The sequence below is a fragment of the Anabrus simplex genome, chromosome 4 (genome assembly GCF_040414725.1).
Source record: "Anabrus simplex isolate iqAnaSimp1 chromosome 4, ASM4041472v1, whole genome shotgun sequence".
In the NCBI taxonomy this organism is placed as follows: Eukaryota; Metazoa; Arthropoda; class Insecta; order Orthoptera; family Tettigoniidae; genus Anabrus; species Anabrus simplex.
The window spans coordinates 198,467,231-198,479,984 of NC_090268.1; the positions used below are offsets into that span (position 1 = coordinate 198,467,231).

Below are 12,754 nucleotides of genomic sequence, written 5' to 3' on the forward strand. Positions count from 1 at the left end.
CTTCCAAGATGGCTGAGGTGGGAATCGAACCCACCTCTACTCAGTTGACCTCACGAGGCTGAGTGGACCCCGTTCCAGCCCTCGTACCACTTTTTCAAATTTCGTGGCAGAGCCGGGAATCGAACCCGGGCCTCCGGGGGTGGCAGCTAACCACTACACCACAGAGGCGGACATTATTATTATTATTATTATTATTATTATTATTATTATTATTATTATTATTATTATTATTATTTCAATACACACATATTATAAAATCTTTGGCTGATTGGCGTTTCTGTGTTGAAGTACCCATGAACTTCCTCACCATCCTTGTCGTCGCTGTTACCACCGTCTTCTGCACACTTTACCATAGATATTTCAGCAATTCCCCCTCTCTGAGCCCATCATGCAGGGTCTTTGGTGTTTATCCCGTACTGGAAATGGGGATTGGGTTGATTCTCACTTGTTTTTATGTCCCACTTACTATTTATGACGTCCGACCCCGCGGTGTAGGGTGAAATGAGTCCGCCTGTCACCCGGCGGCCCCGGGTTCGATTCCCGGCCGGGTCAGGGGTTTTCAGTTGTAATTGGTGGTTGTGTGGACCTCACATTCAACACTTTACACTTCCACCATTTACAAAATACACGCAGGTTCCTCACATATGGTGTAAGTAGCGTCAAAATATCTTTCTAGAACGACGCCCCGAACAAATAGCATTTTATTTATTAAAAAACTACTCATGACGGTTTTCGAAGATATCGATGTGCTGATATTTTGTCCCGTAGGAGTTCTTTTACGTGCCATTAAACCTACCAACACAGGCTGGCGTGTTTTACCACCTTCCTCTCTGAACACTAATAGGAAGAAAAATGGAAGAAGTCCGACGTGTCGAGGAATAAAGATATCTCGAAAGGAAAGGTAAAGCCACGAAGGGCGTCAAAATGAAAGATTCCCTAGGTCTCGCAAATAAATTCCCTAATACCGCCGGGGTTGGAAGAGAACTAGAGTTGATGAAGGGTGGCCGAGCGGCAAATATAAAAGTGAGGAATCTGAAATAAGTGAAAGCAAACCCAGACTCGCCAAGGCGATCCGAGGTCACCAACCCGTGCTCCCGAAACTCATTCATTACCCCATTTCTTTTACATCATTCGCAAGAAGAATTATGTATGTAAAATTCTTAAGTTTTAACGCGTCATCCAACTCAGAAGAAGCACAGCTCCTTATGACAGAAAATGACTAGATCAATGTTAAGGCTATGTTTGAGAACGGAAAGAAATGCGTCCGAGAATTAAGAAAGTGGTAATAAAAGAAATTAAAATTGCAGGTCCCACCGAGACTTGAACTCGGATCGCTGGATTCAGAGTCCAGAGTGCTAACCATTACACCATGGGACCGCACACCAGCACTTGCATCACCTATGAATTCTTTTGGAAGGTTTCCTTACTGCAGTTCCGATGACGAATTGCAAATCGTTATTTTGTGGCAGGAAAACCGGGCTTCGGTGGGGATGCGGCTAATCATGCTAACCACTGCACCACAGAGGCGCATAATTATTATTATTATTATTATTATTCTTTTTCTTTTACTTAATATGTTTACCGTCCAGGATTGGTTTATCCTTCCCACTCAACGAGTGATCCCATCTCTACCGTCACAATTGCAGTATCCTGGAGCGTGAGACATTCGGTCGGGCAGATACAACTGCAGAGCAGGACTAGTAGCTCGCCCAATGTTTGAGAACGGGAGGAAATGCGTCCGAGAATTAATAAACTGCTAACAAGCGTCGAAATTAAAATCGCAGGTCCCACCGAGATTTGAACTCGGGTCGCTGGATTCAGAGTCCAGAGTGCTAACCATTACACCATAGGACCGGACACTTACGCTGGCACCTGCTATGAGTAGGCTACCCTGGGCATGTTTCCTTACTGTAGTTCCGATGACGTCATGTAAAGATGCAGACAGTTACTTCCGACCAACGCCCGCAGTATGAATCGAGATCGCCAATCGTTATTTTGTGGCAGTACCCGGGCCTCCGTGGGTGTGTGTCTAATCATGCTAACCACTGCACCACAGAGTCGAGTAGTTATTATTGTTATTATTATTATTATTATTATTATTAATCTGTTTACCCTCCAGGGTCGGATTATCCCTCGGACTCAGCGGGGGATCCCACCTCTACGCCCTCAAGGGCAGTGTCGTGGAGCTTCAGACTCTGGGACGGGGGATGACCAGTACCTCGCCCAGGCGGCCTCACCTGCTATGCTGAACAGGCGCCTTGTGGGGGGATGGGAAGATTGGAAGGGATAGACAAAGAAGAGGGAAGTAAGCGGCCGTGGCCTTAAGTTAGGTACCATCCCGGCATTTGCCTGGAGGAGAAACCACGGAATACTACTTGCAGGATAGCTGAGGTCATCATCATCATCATCATCATCATCATCTGTTTACCCTCTAGGTTAGGCTTTTCCCTCGGACTGAGCGAGGGATCCCACCTCTACCGCCTCAAGGGCAGTGTCCTTCAGACACTTGGTCGGTGGATACAACTGGGGAGTATGACCAGTACCTCGCCCAGGCGGCCTCCCCTGCTATGGTAGGGGGATGGGCAGATTGAAAGGGATAGACGAGGAAGAGGGAAGGAAGCGGCCGTGGCCTTAAGTTAGGTACCTTCGCGTCATTCGCCTGGAGGTGAAGTGGGAAACCACGGAAATCCACTTTCAGGATGGCTGAGGTGGGAATCGAACTCACCTCTACTCAGTTGACCTCCCGAGGCTGAGTGGACCCCGTTCCAGCCCACGTTCCACTTTTCAAATTTCGTGGCAGAGCCGGGAATCGAACCCGGGCCTCTCGGGGTGGCAGCTAATCACACTAATAATTACACCACAGAGGCGGACGTAGAACTAAACGCAGTTTAGAAAACCTAAATTTGTATTAAATTATCTCTTCATTATTATGCATGCAGTTTAAACAATTATAACATGAAACTATTGCTGGTAGACAGTATTTAGATAACTATTAGTGATCTCGCTTCATACTGCGGGCATTTGTCGGTGGATACTCTTTGCCTCTTTGCGTGACGTCATCGGAAAGAGAGTACGCTACGCACTTAACGTAATAATAGCTGGTGCGACTGTGCGTGTGAGGTCCCATGGTGTAATGGTTAGCACTCTGGACTTTGAATCCAGCGATCCGAGTTCAAATCTCGGTGGGACCTGCAATTTTAATTTCGTGGTATAACCAGTTACGTAATTCTCGGGGCATGGTTTTCCGTCCCCAAAAATTATTGTGACATTGACAATCAATCTCTATCAAGAGGTAATTGGTGTTTACTGAATCCGATGGCAGCTTAAACTTGAGAAGTGTACATTAACGAGGGTTGGAGCAAAAGTCATTGAAAACAACATTTTTCTTTTTACTAGCAGGTATTTGAGCGGATCACAAACTGCTGTTTGTCGCGAGGATACTACGCAGGCATAGTGTGTGTGTTCACAACAACAGATGGCTCTGTGATTGCTGGTTGTAACACAGTAAGCGCTGTGAAATCATTTGTGTGGCGAGCGTCTTGCGAGGTGGAAGCCACGGTCACAATCAATTTCACGTCGGAAGGAATTTGACAGAACTTCTGTCGCCTTGGTGATCTGGTATGTCGCCACTCCGTGAAATGACTTTTGAGTTGCGGTTCGTATGGCCTGGCCCAAAAATCATCAATGGCAATTAGTCGTGACAGGAAGTGGTCGCCGTCCTCTTGTCAGTGCACTAGGTGGTCGGAGCTTGTTGAGTATCGCTTCCACTGTTGAACTTCCGTCAGAGCGTGCGATTGTGCGCATTTTGCGCATTTGGAGCTCTGTCTGCAATATTGGTGGGTTTTTCGATGCCACTTGCCCTAACTCCACTGGCGTCCATCGTCCTCCTTCCTCCGGAGGCTGCTCAATGACGGCACGTGCCACGTTGGTCCGCACACTGACAGGTCGTTCCGATGCTGATCACCGGTTGCCACACGTCCTTGCTGAAACTATCCTACACACCATGCTACTGTGCTTTATTCCCAAACACTTTCACCAATTCAATGCGACAGTCTCTCGCATTTCCCTCCGGAGAACGACTGTTTTGATGGATGTGCGCTGCTCAACACGAGTTACTTCCATCGCACGACCCTCGCCACGCAAGTGATTTTTTCAGTGCTCTCTGTGCTACTACCAGCAATCACAGAGCCATCTGTTGTAGAGAATACACACTATGCCTGCATAACTTCCACGCGACAAATAGCACTTTGTGATCCGCTCACATACCAGAGAGAAAAAGAATAGTTGCAATGACTTTTGTACAAACCCACAATATGTGAATGATCTTGCCAAATTGAGGAATGCGTTGATATTGTGAAAACAAATTGGATTACGTCGCACCGACGCGGATATATCTTATTGCGGCGATGGTAAAGGAAATGGATACAAGTGGGTAGGAAATCACTGAGGCCTTAACTAAGGTACAGCCCCAGTATTTGACTGGCGTGAACATGGGAAACCCCGAAAAAGCAACTTCAGGTTTCTCGACAGTGCAGTTCCAACCGCCTAGTTTCCGAATGCAAGCTCATAGCTACGTGACCCAAAACCGCGCAACCATTTGGTGGGTAGTGAAGAATAACCTGTAGACTTTTTCAATAAAGAACTGTATTGCTTGTTTTAAAAAAATGTTGTGTGACGACGTCTGTATGCCTTGTTTAAAATAGGTTATATTTTGATATTCTTTCTTTCTGTCTTAATCTGTTTACCCCCTAGGGTTCGTTTTCCCTCGGACTCAGCGAAGGATTCTACCTCTATCGCTCCAAGGGCAGTGTCCTGGAGCGGGGATATAACTGGGGAGGATGACCAGTACCTCGCCCAGGCGACCTCACCAGCGATGCTCAACAGGGGCCTTGCGGAGTGATGGGAAGATTGGAAAGGGATAGACAAGGAAGAGCGAAGGAAGCGGCCATGGCCTTAAGTTAGGTACCACCGGGCGAGAAGTCCGTGCGGTTACGCGCCCGCGGCTGCGAGCTAGCATCCGGGAGATAGTGGGTTCGAATACCACTGTCAGCAGCCCTGTGGGCTCCCGATTTCACACCAGGCAAATGCTGGGGCTGTACCTTAATTAAGGCCACGACCGCTTCCTCCCATGTCCTAGGCCTTTCCTATCCCCCAGTAGCGATAAGACCTATCTCTGTCGGTGCGACGTAAAGCAAGTAGCCAAAAAAAAAAAAAAAAGTTACGTACCATCGCGGCATTAGCCTGGAGGAGAAGTGCGAGGCCACGGGAAACCACTTCCAGAATGGCTGAGGAGGGAATGTAACTTCTCTCTACTCAGCTGACCTCCCGACGTTGAGTGGACCTCGTTCCAGCCCTCGTACCACTTTTCAAATTTTGTGGCAGAGCCAGGAATCAAACTCAGGCCTCCGGAGGTGGTAGCTAGTTACACCACTACACCGCAGAGACGGACAAAAAAAAAAAAAGAAAAAAGAAAAAGAAAAAAAAGAAAAGGTGGAACGCTTCACAATTTTTCGTATCATCCTTGCGCAGGGCCATGCTAATCTTCTCTGCATCGTTCCATTTTAGTGTATGTACCGCCGAAGCGAGTACTACATATTGCGATATTTCTGTCATAAAGTCCACTTGGTCCGCCTCTGTGGTGAAGTAGTTTGTATGATTAGCTGCCACCCTCGGAAGCTCTGGTTCGATTCCTGGTTCTGCTGCGAACTTTGCAGAGTGCTACGAGGGCTAAAACAGAGTCCACTCGACCTCGGAAGGTGAACTGAGTAGAGAGGAGTTAGATTCCCTCCTCAGCCATTCTGAAAGTGGTTTCCCGTGGCTTCGCACTTCTCCTCCAGGCTAATGCCGGGATGGTACCTAAATTAAGGCCACGGCCGCTTACTTCGCTCTTCTTTGTCTATCCTTTCCGACCTTCCCCATCCCCGCCCCCCACAAGGCCCCTGTTCGGCATAGCATGTGAGGCCAATTGGGCGAGATACTGGTCCTGCTCTGCAGTTGTATTTGCCCGACCAAATGTCTCACGCTCCAGGATACTGCAATTGTGACGGCAGAGATGGTATCACTCGTTCAGTCTGAAGGAAAATCCAATCCTAGACGGTAAACATATTACGTAAAATAATAATAATAATAATAATAATAATAATAATAATAATAATAATAATAATAATAATAATAATAATAATAATAATAATAGTACCGGGCGGTACACCTCCATGCCGCTAATTCAAATATTGCGCCAATTGAATCTCCTCTACAGGAGAAAGGCTGAACCAAAAAAAAAAAAAAAACTTTATCAACTCACTGTTTCTCCGAAGATGGCTCTGTGTAAATTTTGATGTGTTTTTGTTTGGCATTGATCAAGAAGTGTGGACGTTCTCTACCAGATGTCTCTACAAAAACTATGGTAATGCACTATGGTGCAATGGAATGAACTTTCTTGAAGAAATTTTGTGTTCATAAGTTTTGTCTTTACTAAATTTTGTTCTGTCATTTGTGGGTTGGCAATATAAACCCTTTCTTTCCGCCTGTTTTGAATGTAGTCAGTCAGGAAATTCTGTAATTAATTTTCCACCAATAAGGTGTTTCTTCCTCGTCTGGTGTATTAGTTTTTGCTGTTATCCAATAAAAGTTTGTGGTCGGGTTGTTATCATTCATGAAAGGTCTCGAACTTTCCACGAGGTTATAAAATCTGCTGATTTTCTTGTCTCGGTGCCACTAGTATAACATCTTACTCAGTGTGTAGATATATAGCAGGGGGCGGGAAGCGCCTCTTTCTTCAAGCAGCAGCTCTTCAACAAGGTAATGGCCGTTTAACACCTTCATTTCTTGCTAGCTCAGCAGTTTAACTCTCGAGGAGGGTTCGAAACCTTTAGTATGTAACCTACCTTTTAAAAAGTAAATTCCTTTCTGTCTATGTAAATCTACAAATCTCTTGTACTGTAAAGCGGGGATAGAGAGTGCTTTACCCTCTCGAACTCCCCTTCATTTTGCAATTGAGGTGACTACGTTTTTATAACCGTTTCTTCTCTCCTCCTTAGCTTGGGATTAGCCCCTGTGTTTCGGCCTCGCGCCACATAGGTCTTAAAACAAAAAACTTTAGTGTAGGAGGGCAAGTTATCGCCTCCATTCAAGTTTGTATTTTGGGCCATTTATTTAACTCGTTTTGTTTTCCTTTCTGAGAAGGCACAGTAGATTTGGTACGAGGTACCCCTGTACCATTATATGTGTGCCCTGAGGGCAGTTAGGAGTAAAGTTTGTGGTGGCCTTTGATAGGCTTGTAAAATTGAGAGCGGATCTGCTCTTTCCTAAATTGGTTTCTGCGTGCCTCTTGGAGGCTTAACAGTGTAATTTGGAGCAAGTACTCCTTGACATGATGGGGTTTTCTGCCTGTTTGTTCGATTTTGTACTTTGGTAAGGTTGGGCTAATAGCTCAAGGATTGTGATTGTGGGGCTCGAAGCCCAGACCTTGTAACTATCCCCTAACACTTGTAAATTCTTTGTATCTGTTTTTGGCTTGTTGACTTGTTCAGTTTTCAAATTCTATGTCACCATTGTTAAGTTTTGAAAATATAACCTTTGTTGAAAATTTAATTCATCTTTCGAACTTTGTATTTGAGACTTATTCCAGCCCGCACCTTCTTTCACCTCTGCTGTTCCACCAAACTCCGTAACAACAACAACAACAACAACAACAACAACAACAACAACAACAATAATAATAATAATAATAATAATAATAATAATAATAATAATAATAATAATTACAACAACTATGCGCCTCTGTGGTGCAGTGGTTAGCATGATTAGCCGCATCCCCACCGAAGCCCGGTTTCTGCCACAAAATAACGATTAGCGATCTCGATTCATACTGCGGGCATTGGTCGGAGGTAGGTCTAACTGTTTGCTTCTTTGCAATTCGTCATCGGTACTGCAGTAAGGAAACCTTCCAAAAGTACTCATAGGTGACGCAAGTCCCGGTGTGCGGTCCCATGGTGTAATGGTTAGCACTCTGGACTCTGAATCCAGCGATCCGAGTTCAAGTCTCGGTGGGACCTGCGATTTTAATTTCGAGGTTTATTACCACTTTCTGAATTCTCGGACGCATTTCTTTCCTTTCTGAAACATTACCTTAAAATTGACCTAGTCGTTTTTTATCATGAGGAACTGTGATCCTTCTGAGTCGGATGACGTGTTAAAAGTTCAGAAGATCCAGTATTTTACATACATAACCTTCGTGGCCTTACCTTTCCTTTCAAGATATCTTTATTCCTCGACACGTCGGAAGGTGGTAAAACACGCCAGCCTGTGTTGGTAGGTTTAATGGCACATAAAATAACTCCTGCGGGACAAAATATCAGCACATCGAAGTCTCCGAATACCGTGATAAGTAGTTAGTGGGACAAAACAATATTATGATAATTATTAATTTTAATATTATTATTCTTAATCTATTTGTCCTCCAGGGTCGGTATTTCCTTCGGACTAAGCGAGGGATCCCAACTCTACCGCCTCAAGGGCAGTGTCCTGGAATTTCAGACTTTGGGTCGGGGGATACAACTGGGGAGAATGACCAGTACCTTGTCCAGGCGGCCTGCTATGCTGAACAGGGGCCTTGTGGAGGGATGGGGCGAATGGATGGGACAGGCAAGGAAGAGGGAAGGAAGCGGCCGTGGCCTAAAGTTAGGTACCATCCCGGCATTTGCCTGGAGGAGAAGTGGGAAACCACGGAAAACCACTTCCAGGATGGCTGAGGTGGGAATCGAACCCACCTCTACTCAGTTGACCTCCCGAGGCTGAGTGGACCCCGTTCCAGCCCTCGTACCACTTTTCAAATTTCGTGGCAGAGCCGGGAATCGAACCCGGACCTCCGGGGGTGGCAGCTAATCACGCTAGCCACTACACCACAGAGGCGGTCATTATTTCAATACACGCACATATTATAAAATCTTTGTCTGATTGGCGTTTCTATGTTGAAGTACCCATGAACTTCTTCACCATCCTTGTCGCTGTTACCACCGTCTTCTGCAGATTTTACCATAGATATTTGGGCAATTCTCGTTCTCTGAGCCCATCCAGCAGGGTCTTTGGTGTTTATCCCGTACTGGAAATGGGGATTGGGTTGGTTCTCACTTGTTTTCATGTCCCACTAACTAATTATGACGTCCGGCCCCGCGGTGTAGGGCGAAATGCGTCCGCCTATCACCCGGCGGCCCCGGGTTCGATTCCTGGCCGGGTCAGGGGTTTTCAATTGTAATTGATTAATATCCGTGGTCTGGGGGCTGGGTGTTTGTGTCTTCCTCACATATGGTGTAAGTAGGGGCAAAAGATCTTTCTAGATCGACGCCCGGAACAAATAGCACTTTATTTATTAAAAAACTACTCATGACGGTTTTCGAAGACATCGATGTGCTGATATTTTGCCCCGCAGGAGTTCTTTTACGTGCCATTAAACCTACCAACACAGGCTGGCGTGTTTTATCACCTTCCTCTCTGAACACTAATAGGAAGAAAAATGGAAGAGGTCCGACGTGTCGAAGAATAAAGATATCAGGAAAGGAAAGGTAAAGCCACGAAGGGCGTGAAAATGAAAGATTCCCTAGGTCTCGCAAATAAATTCCCTAATACCGCCGGGGTTGGAAGAGAACTAGAGTTGATGAAGGGTGGCTGAGCGGCAAATATAAAAGTGAGGAATCTGAAAGTGACAGCAAACCCAAGGGGATCCGAGGTCACCAACCCGTGCTCCCGAAACTCATTCATTACCCCATTCTTTTACATCATTCGCAAGAAGAATTATGTATGTAAAATTCTGAAGTTTTAACGCGTCATCCGACTCAGAAGAAGCACAGCTCCTCATGACAGAAAATAACTAGGTCAATGTTAAGGTTATGTTTGAGAAAGGAAAGTAATGCGTCCGAGAATTCAGAAAGTGGTAATAAACCTCGAAATTGAAATTGCAGGTCCCACCGAGACTTGAACTCGGATCGCTGGATTCAGAGTCCAGAGTGCTAACCATTACACCATGGTACCGCACACCCGCACTTGCATCACCTATGAGTACCTTTGAAAGGTTTCCTTACTGCAGTTCCGAAGACGTCATGCAAAGATGCAAACAGTTAGACCTACCTCCGACCAATGCCCGCAGTATGAATCGAGATCGCTAATCGTTATTTTGTGGCAGGAAAACCGGGCTTCGGTGGGGATGCGGCTAATCCTGCTAACCACTGCACCACAGAGGCGCATAGTTATTATTCTTTTACTTAATATGTTTACCGTCCAGGATTGATTTTTCCTTCGGACTCAACGAGTGATCCCATCTCTACCGTCACAATTGCAGTATCCTGGAGCGTGAGACATTTGGTCGGGCAGATACAAATGCAGAAGAGGACTAGTAGCTCGCCCAATGTTTGAGAACGGAAGGAAATGCGTCCGAGAATTAAGAAACTGATAAAAAGCGTCGAAATTAAAATCGCAGGTCCCACCGAGATTTGAACTCGGATCGCTGGATTCAGAGTCCAGAGTGCTAACCATTACACCATAGGACCGGGCACTTACGCTGGCACCAGCTATGAGTAGGCTACCCTTGGCATGTTTCCTTACTGTAGTTTCGATAACGTCATGCAAAGATGCAAACAGTTACTTCCGACTAACGCCCGCAGTATGAATCGAGATCGCCAATCGTTATTTTGTGGCAGTACCCGGGCCTCCGTTGGGGTGTGTGGCTAATCATGCTAACCACTGCACCACAGAGTCGAATAGTTATTATTATTATTATTATTATTATTATTATTATTATTATTATTATTATTATTATTATTATTATTCATCATCTGTTTACCCTCCAGGGTCGGTTTATCCATCGGACTCAGCGGGGGATCCCACCTCTACCCCCTCAAGGGCAGTGTCGTGGAGCTTCAGACTCTGGGACGGGGGATGACCAGTACCTCGCCCAGGCGGCCTCATCTGCTATGCTGAACAGGCGCCTTGTGGGGGGATGGGAAGATTGGAAGGGATAGAGAAGGAAGAGGGAAGTAAGCGGCCGTGGCCTTAAGTTAGGTACCATCCCGGCATTTGCCTGGAGGAGAAGTGGGAAACCACGGAATACCACTTGCAGGATAGCTGAGGTCATCATCATCATCATCATCTGTTTACCCTCCAGGTTCGACTTTTCACTCGGCCTCAGCGAGGGATCCCAACTCTACCGCCTCAAGGGCAGTGTCCTTCAGACTCTTGGTCGGGGGATACAACTGGGGAGTATGACCAGTACCTCGCCCAGGCGGTCTCACCTGCTATGGTAGGGGGATGGGCAGATTGAAAGGGATAGACAAGGAAGAGGGAAGGAAGCGGCCGTGGCCTTAAGTTAGGTACCTTCCCGGCATTCGCCTGGAGGTGAAGTGGGAAACCACGGAAATCCACTTCCAGGATGGCTGAGGTGGGAATCGAACTCACCTCTACTCAGTTGACCTCCCGAGGCTGAGTGGACCCCGTTCCAGCCCTCGAACCACTTTTCAAATTCCGTGGCAGAGCCGGGAATCGAACCCGGGCCTCTCGGGGTGGCAGCTAATCACACTAATCACTACACCACAGAGGCGGACGCAGAACTAAATGCAGTTTATAAAACCTAAATTTGTATAAAATTATTTCATTATTATGCATGCAGTTTAAACAATTATAACATGAAACTATTGCTGGTAGACAGTATTTAGATAACTATTAGTGATCTCGCTTCATACTGCGAGCATTTGTCGGAGGATACTCTTTCCCTCTTTGCGTGACGTCATCGGAACGAGAGTACGCTACGCACTTAACGTAATAATAGCAGGTGCAACTGTGCGTGTGAGGTCCCATGGTGTAATGGTTAGCACTCTGGACTTTGAATCCAGCGATCCGTGTTCAAATCTCGGTGGGACCTGCGATTTTAATTTCGTGGTATAACCAGTTACGTAATTCTCGGAGCATGTCTTTCCGTCCCCAAAAATTATTGTGACATTGACAATCATTCTCTATCATGAGGTAATTGGTGTTTACTGAATCCAATGACAGCTTAAACTTGAGAAGTGTATATTAACGAGGGTTGGAGCAAAAGTCATGGAAAACAACATTTTTCTTTTTACTAGCAGGTATTTGTGCGGATCACAAACTGCTGTTTGTCGCGAGGATACTACGCAGGCATAGTGTGTGTGTTCACAACAACAGATGGCTCTGTGATTGCTGGTTGTAACACAGTAAGCGCTGTGAAATCATTTGTGTGGCGAGCGTCTTGCGAGGTGGAAGCCACGGTCACAATCAATTTCACGTCGGAAGGAATTTGACAGAACTTCTGTCGCCTTGGTGATCTGGTATGTCGCCACTCCGTGAAATGACTTTTGAGTTGCGGTTCGTATGGCCTGGCCCAAAAATCATCAATGGCAATTAGTCGTGACAGGAAGTGGTCGCCGTCCTCTTGTCAGTGCACTAGGTGGTCGGAGCTTGTTGAGTATCGCTTCCACTGTTGAACTTCCGTCAGAGCGTGCGATTGTGCGCATTTTGCGCATTTGGAGCTCTGTCTGCAATATTGGTGGGTTTTTCGATGCCACTTGCCCTAACTCCACTGGCGTCCATCGTCCTCCTTCCTCCGGAGGCTGCTCAATGACGGCACGTGCCACGTTGGTCCGCACACTGACAGGTCGTTCCGATGCTGATCACCGGTTGCCACACGTCCTTGCTGAAACTATCCTACACACCATGCTACTGTGCTTTATTCCCAAACACTTTCACC

The 12,754-nt window shown here is 46.2% G+C and overlaps 8 non-coding genes across 8 annotated transcripts; 3 read left to right on the plus strand and 5 right to left on the minus strand.

Moving 5' to 3' along the window:
* Positions 1-1,305: 1,305 nt before the first annotated feature.
* TRNAQ-CUG (transfer RNA glutamine (anticodon CUG)) lies at positions 1,306-1,377 on the minus strand. The gene has a single exon. It is a non-coding gene; the product is annotated as a tRNA-Gln (tRNA).
* Positions 1,378-1,782: 405 nt separating this feature from the next.
* On the minus strand, positions 1,783-1,854 carry TRNAQ-CUG (transfer RNA glutamine (anticodon CUG)). Its single transcript has one exon. It is a non-coding gene; the product is annotated as a tRNA-Gln (tRNA).
* Positions 1,855-3,119: 1,265 nt separating this feature from the next.
* Positions 3,120-3,191, plus strand: TRNAQ-UUG (transfer RNA glutamine (anticodon UUG)). The gene has a single exon. It is a non-coding gene; the product is annotated as a tRNA-Gln (tRNA).
* A 2,293-nt stretch (positions 3,192-5,484) lies between these two features.
* Positions 5,485-5,589, minus strand: LOC136872975 (U6 spliceosomal RNA). Its single transcript, XR_010860127.2, has one exon. It is a non-coding gene; the product is annotated as a U6 spliceosomal RNA (small nuclear RNA).
* Positions 5,590-7,982: 2,393 nt separating this feature from the next.
* TRNAQ-CUG (transfer RNA glutamine (anticodon CUG)) lies at positions 7,983-8,054 on the plus strand. The gene has a single exon. It is a non-coding gene; the product is annotated as a tRNA-Gln (tRNA).
* A 1,900-nt stretch (positions 8,055-9,954) lies between these two features.
* On the minus strand, positions 9,955-10,026 carry TRNAQ-CUG (transfer RNA glutamine (anticodon CUG)). Its single transcript has one exon. It is a non-coding gene; the product is annotated as a tRNA-Gln (tRNA).
* Positions 10,027-10,469: 443 nt separating this feature from the next.
* On the minus strand, positions 10,470-10,541 carry TRNAQ-CUG (transfer RNA glutamine (anticodon CUG)). Its single transcript has one exon. It is a non-coding gene; the product is annotated as a tRNA-Gln (tRNA).
* A 1,295-nt stretch (positions 10,542-11,836) lies between these two features.
* Positions 11,837-11,908, plus strand: TRNAQ-UUG (transfer RNA glutamine (anticodon UUG)). The gene has a single exon. It is a non-coding gene; the product is annotated as a tRNA-Gln (tRNA).
* Positions 11,909-12,754: the final 846 nt, after the last annotated feature.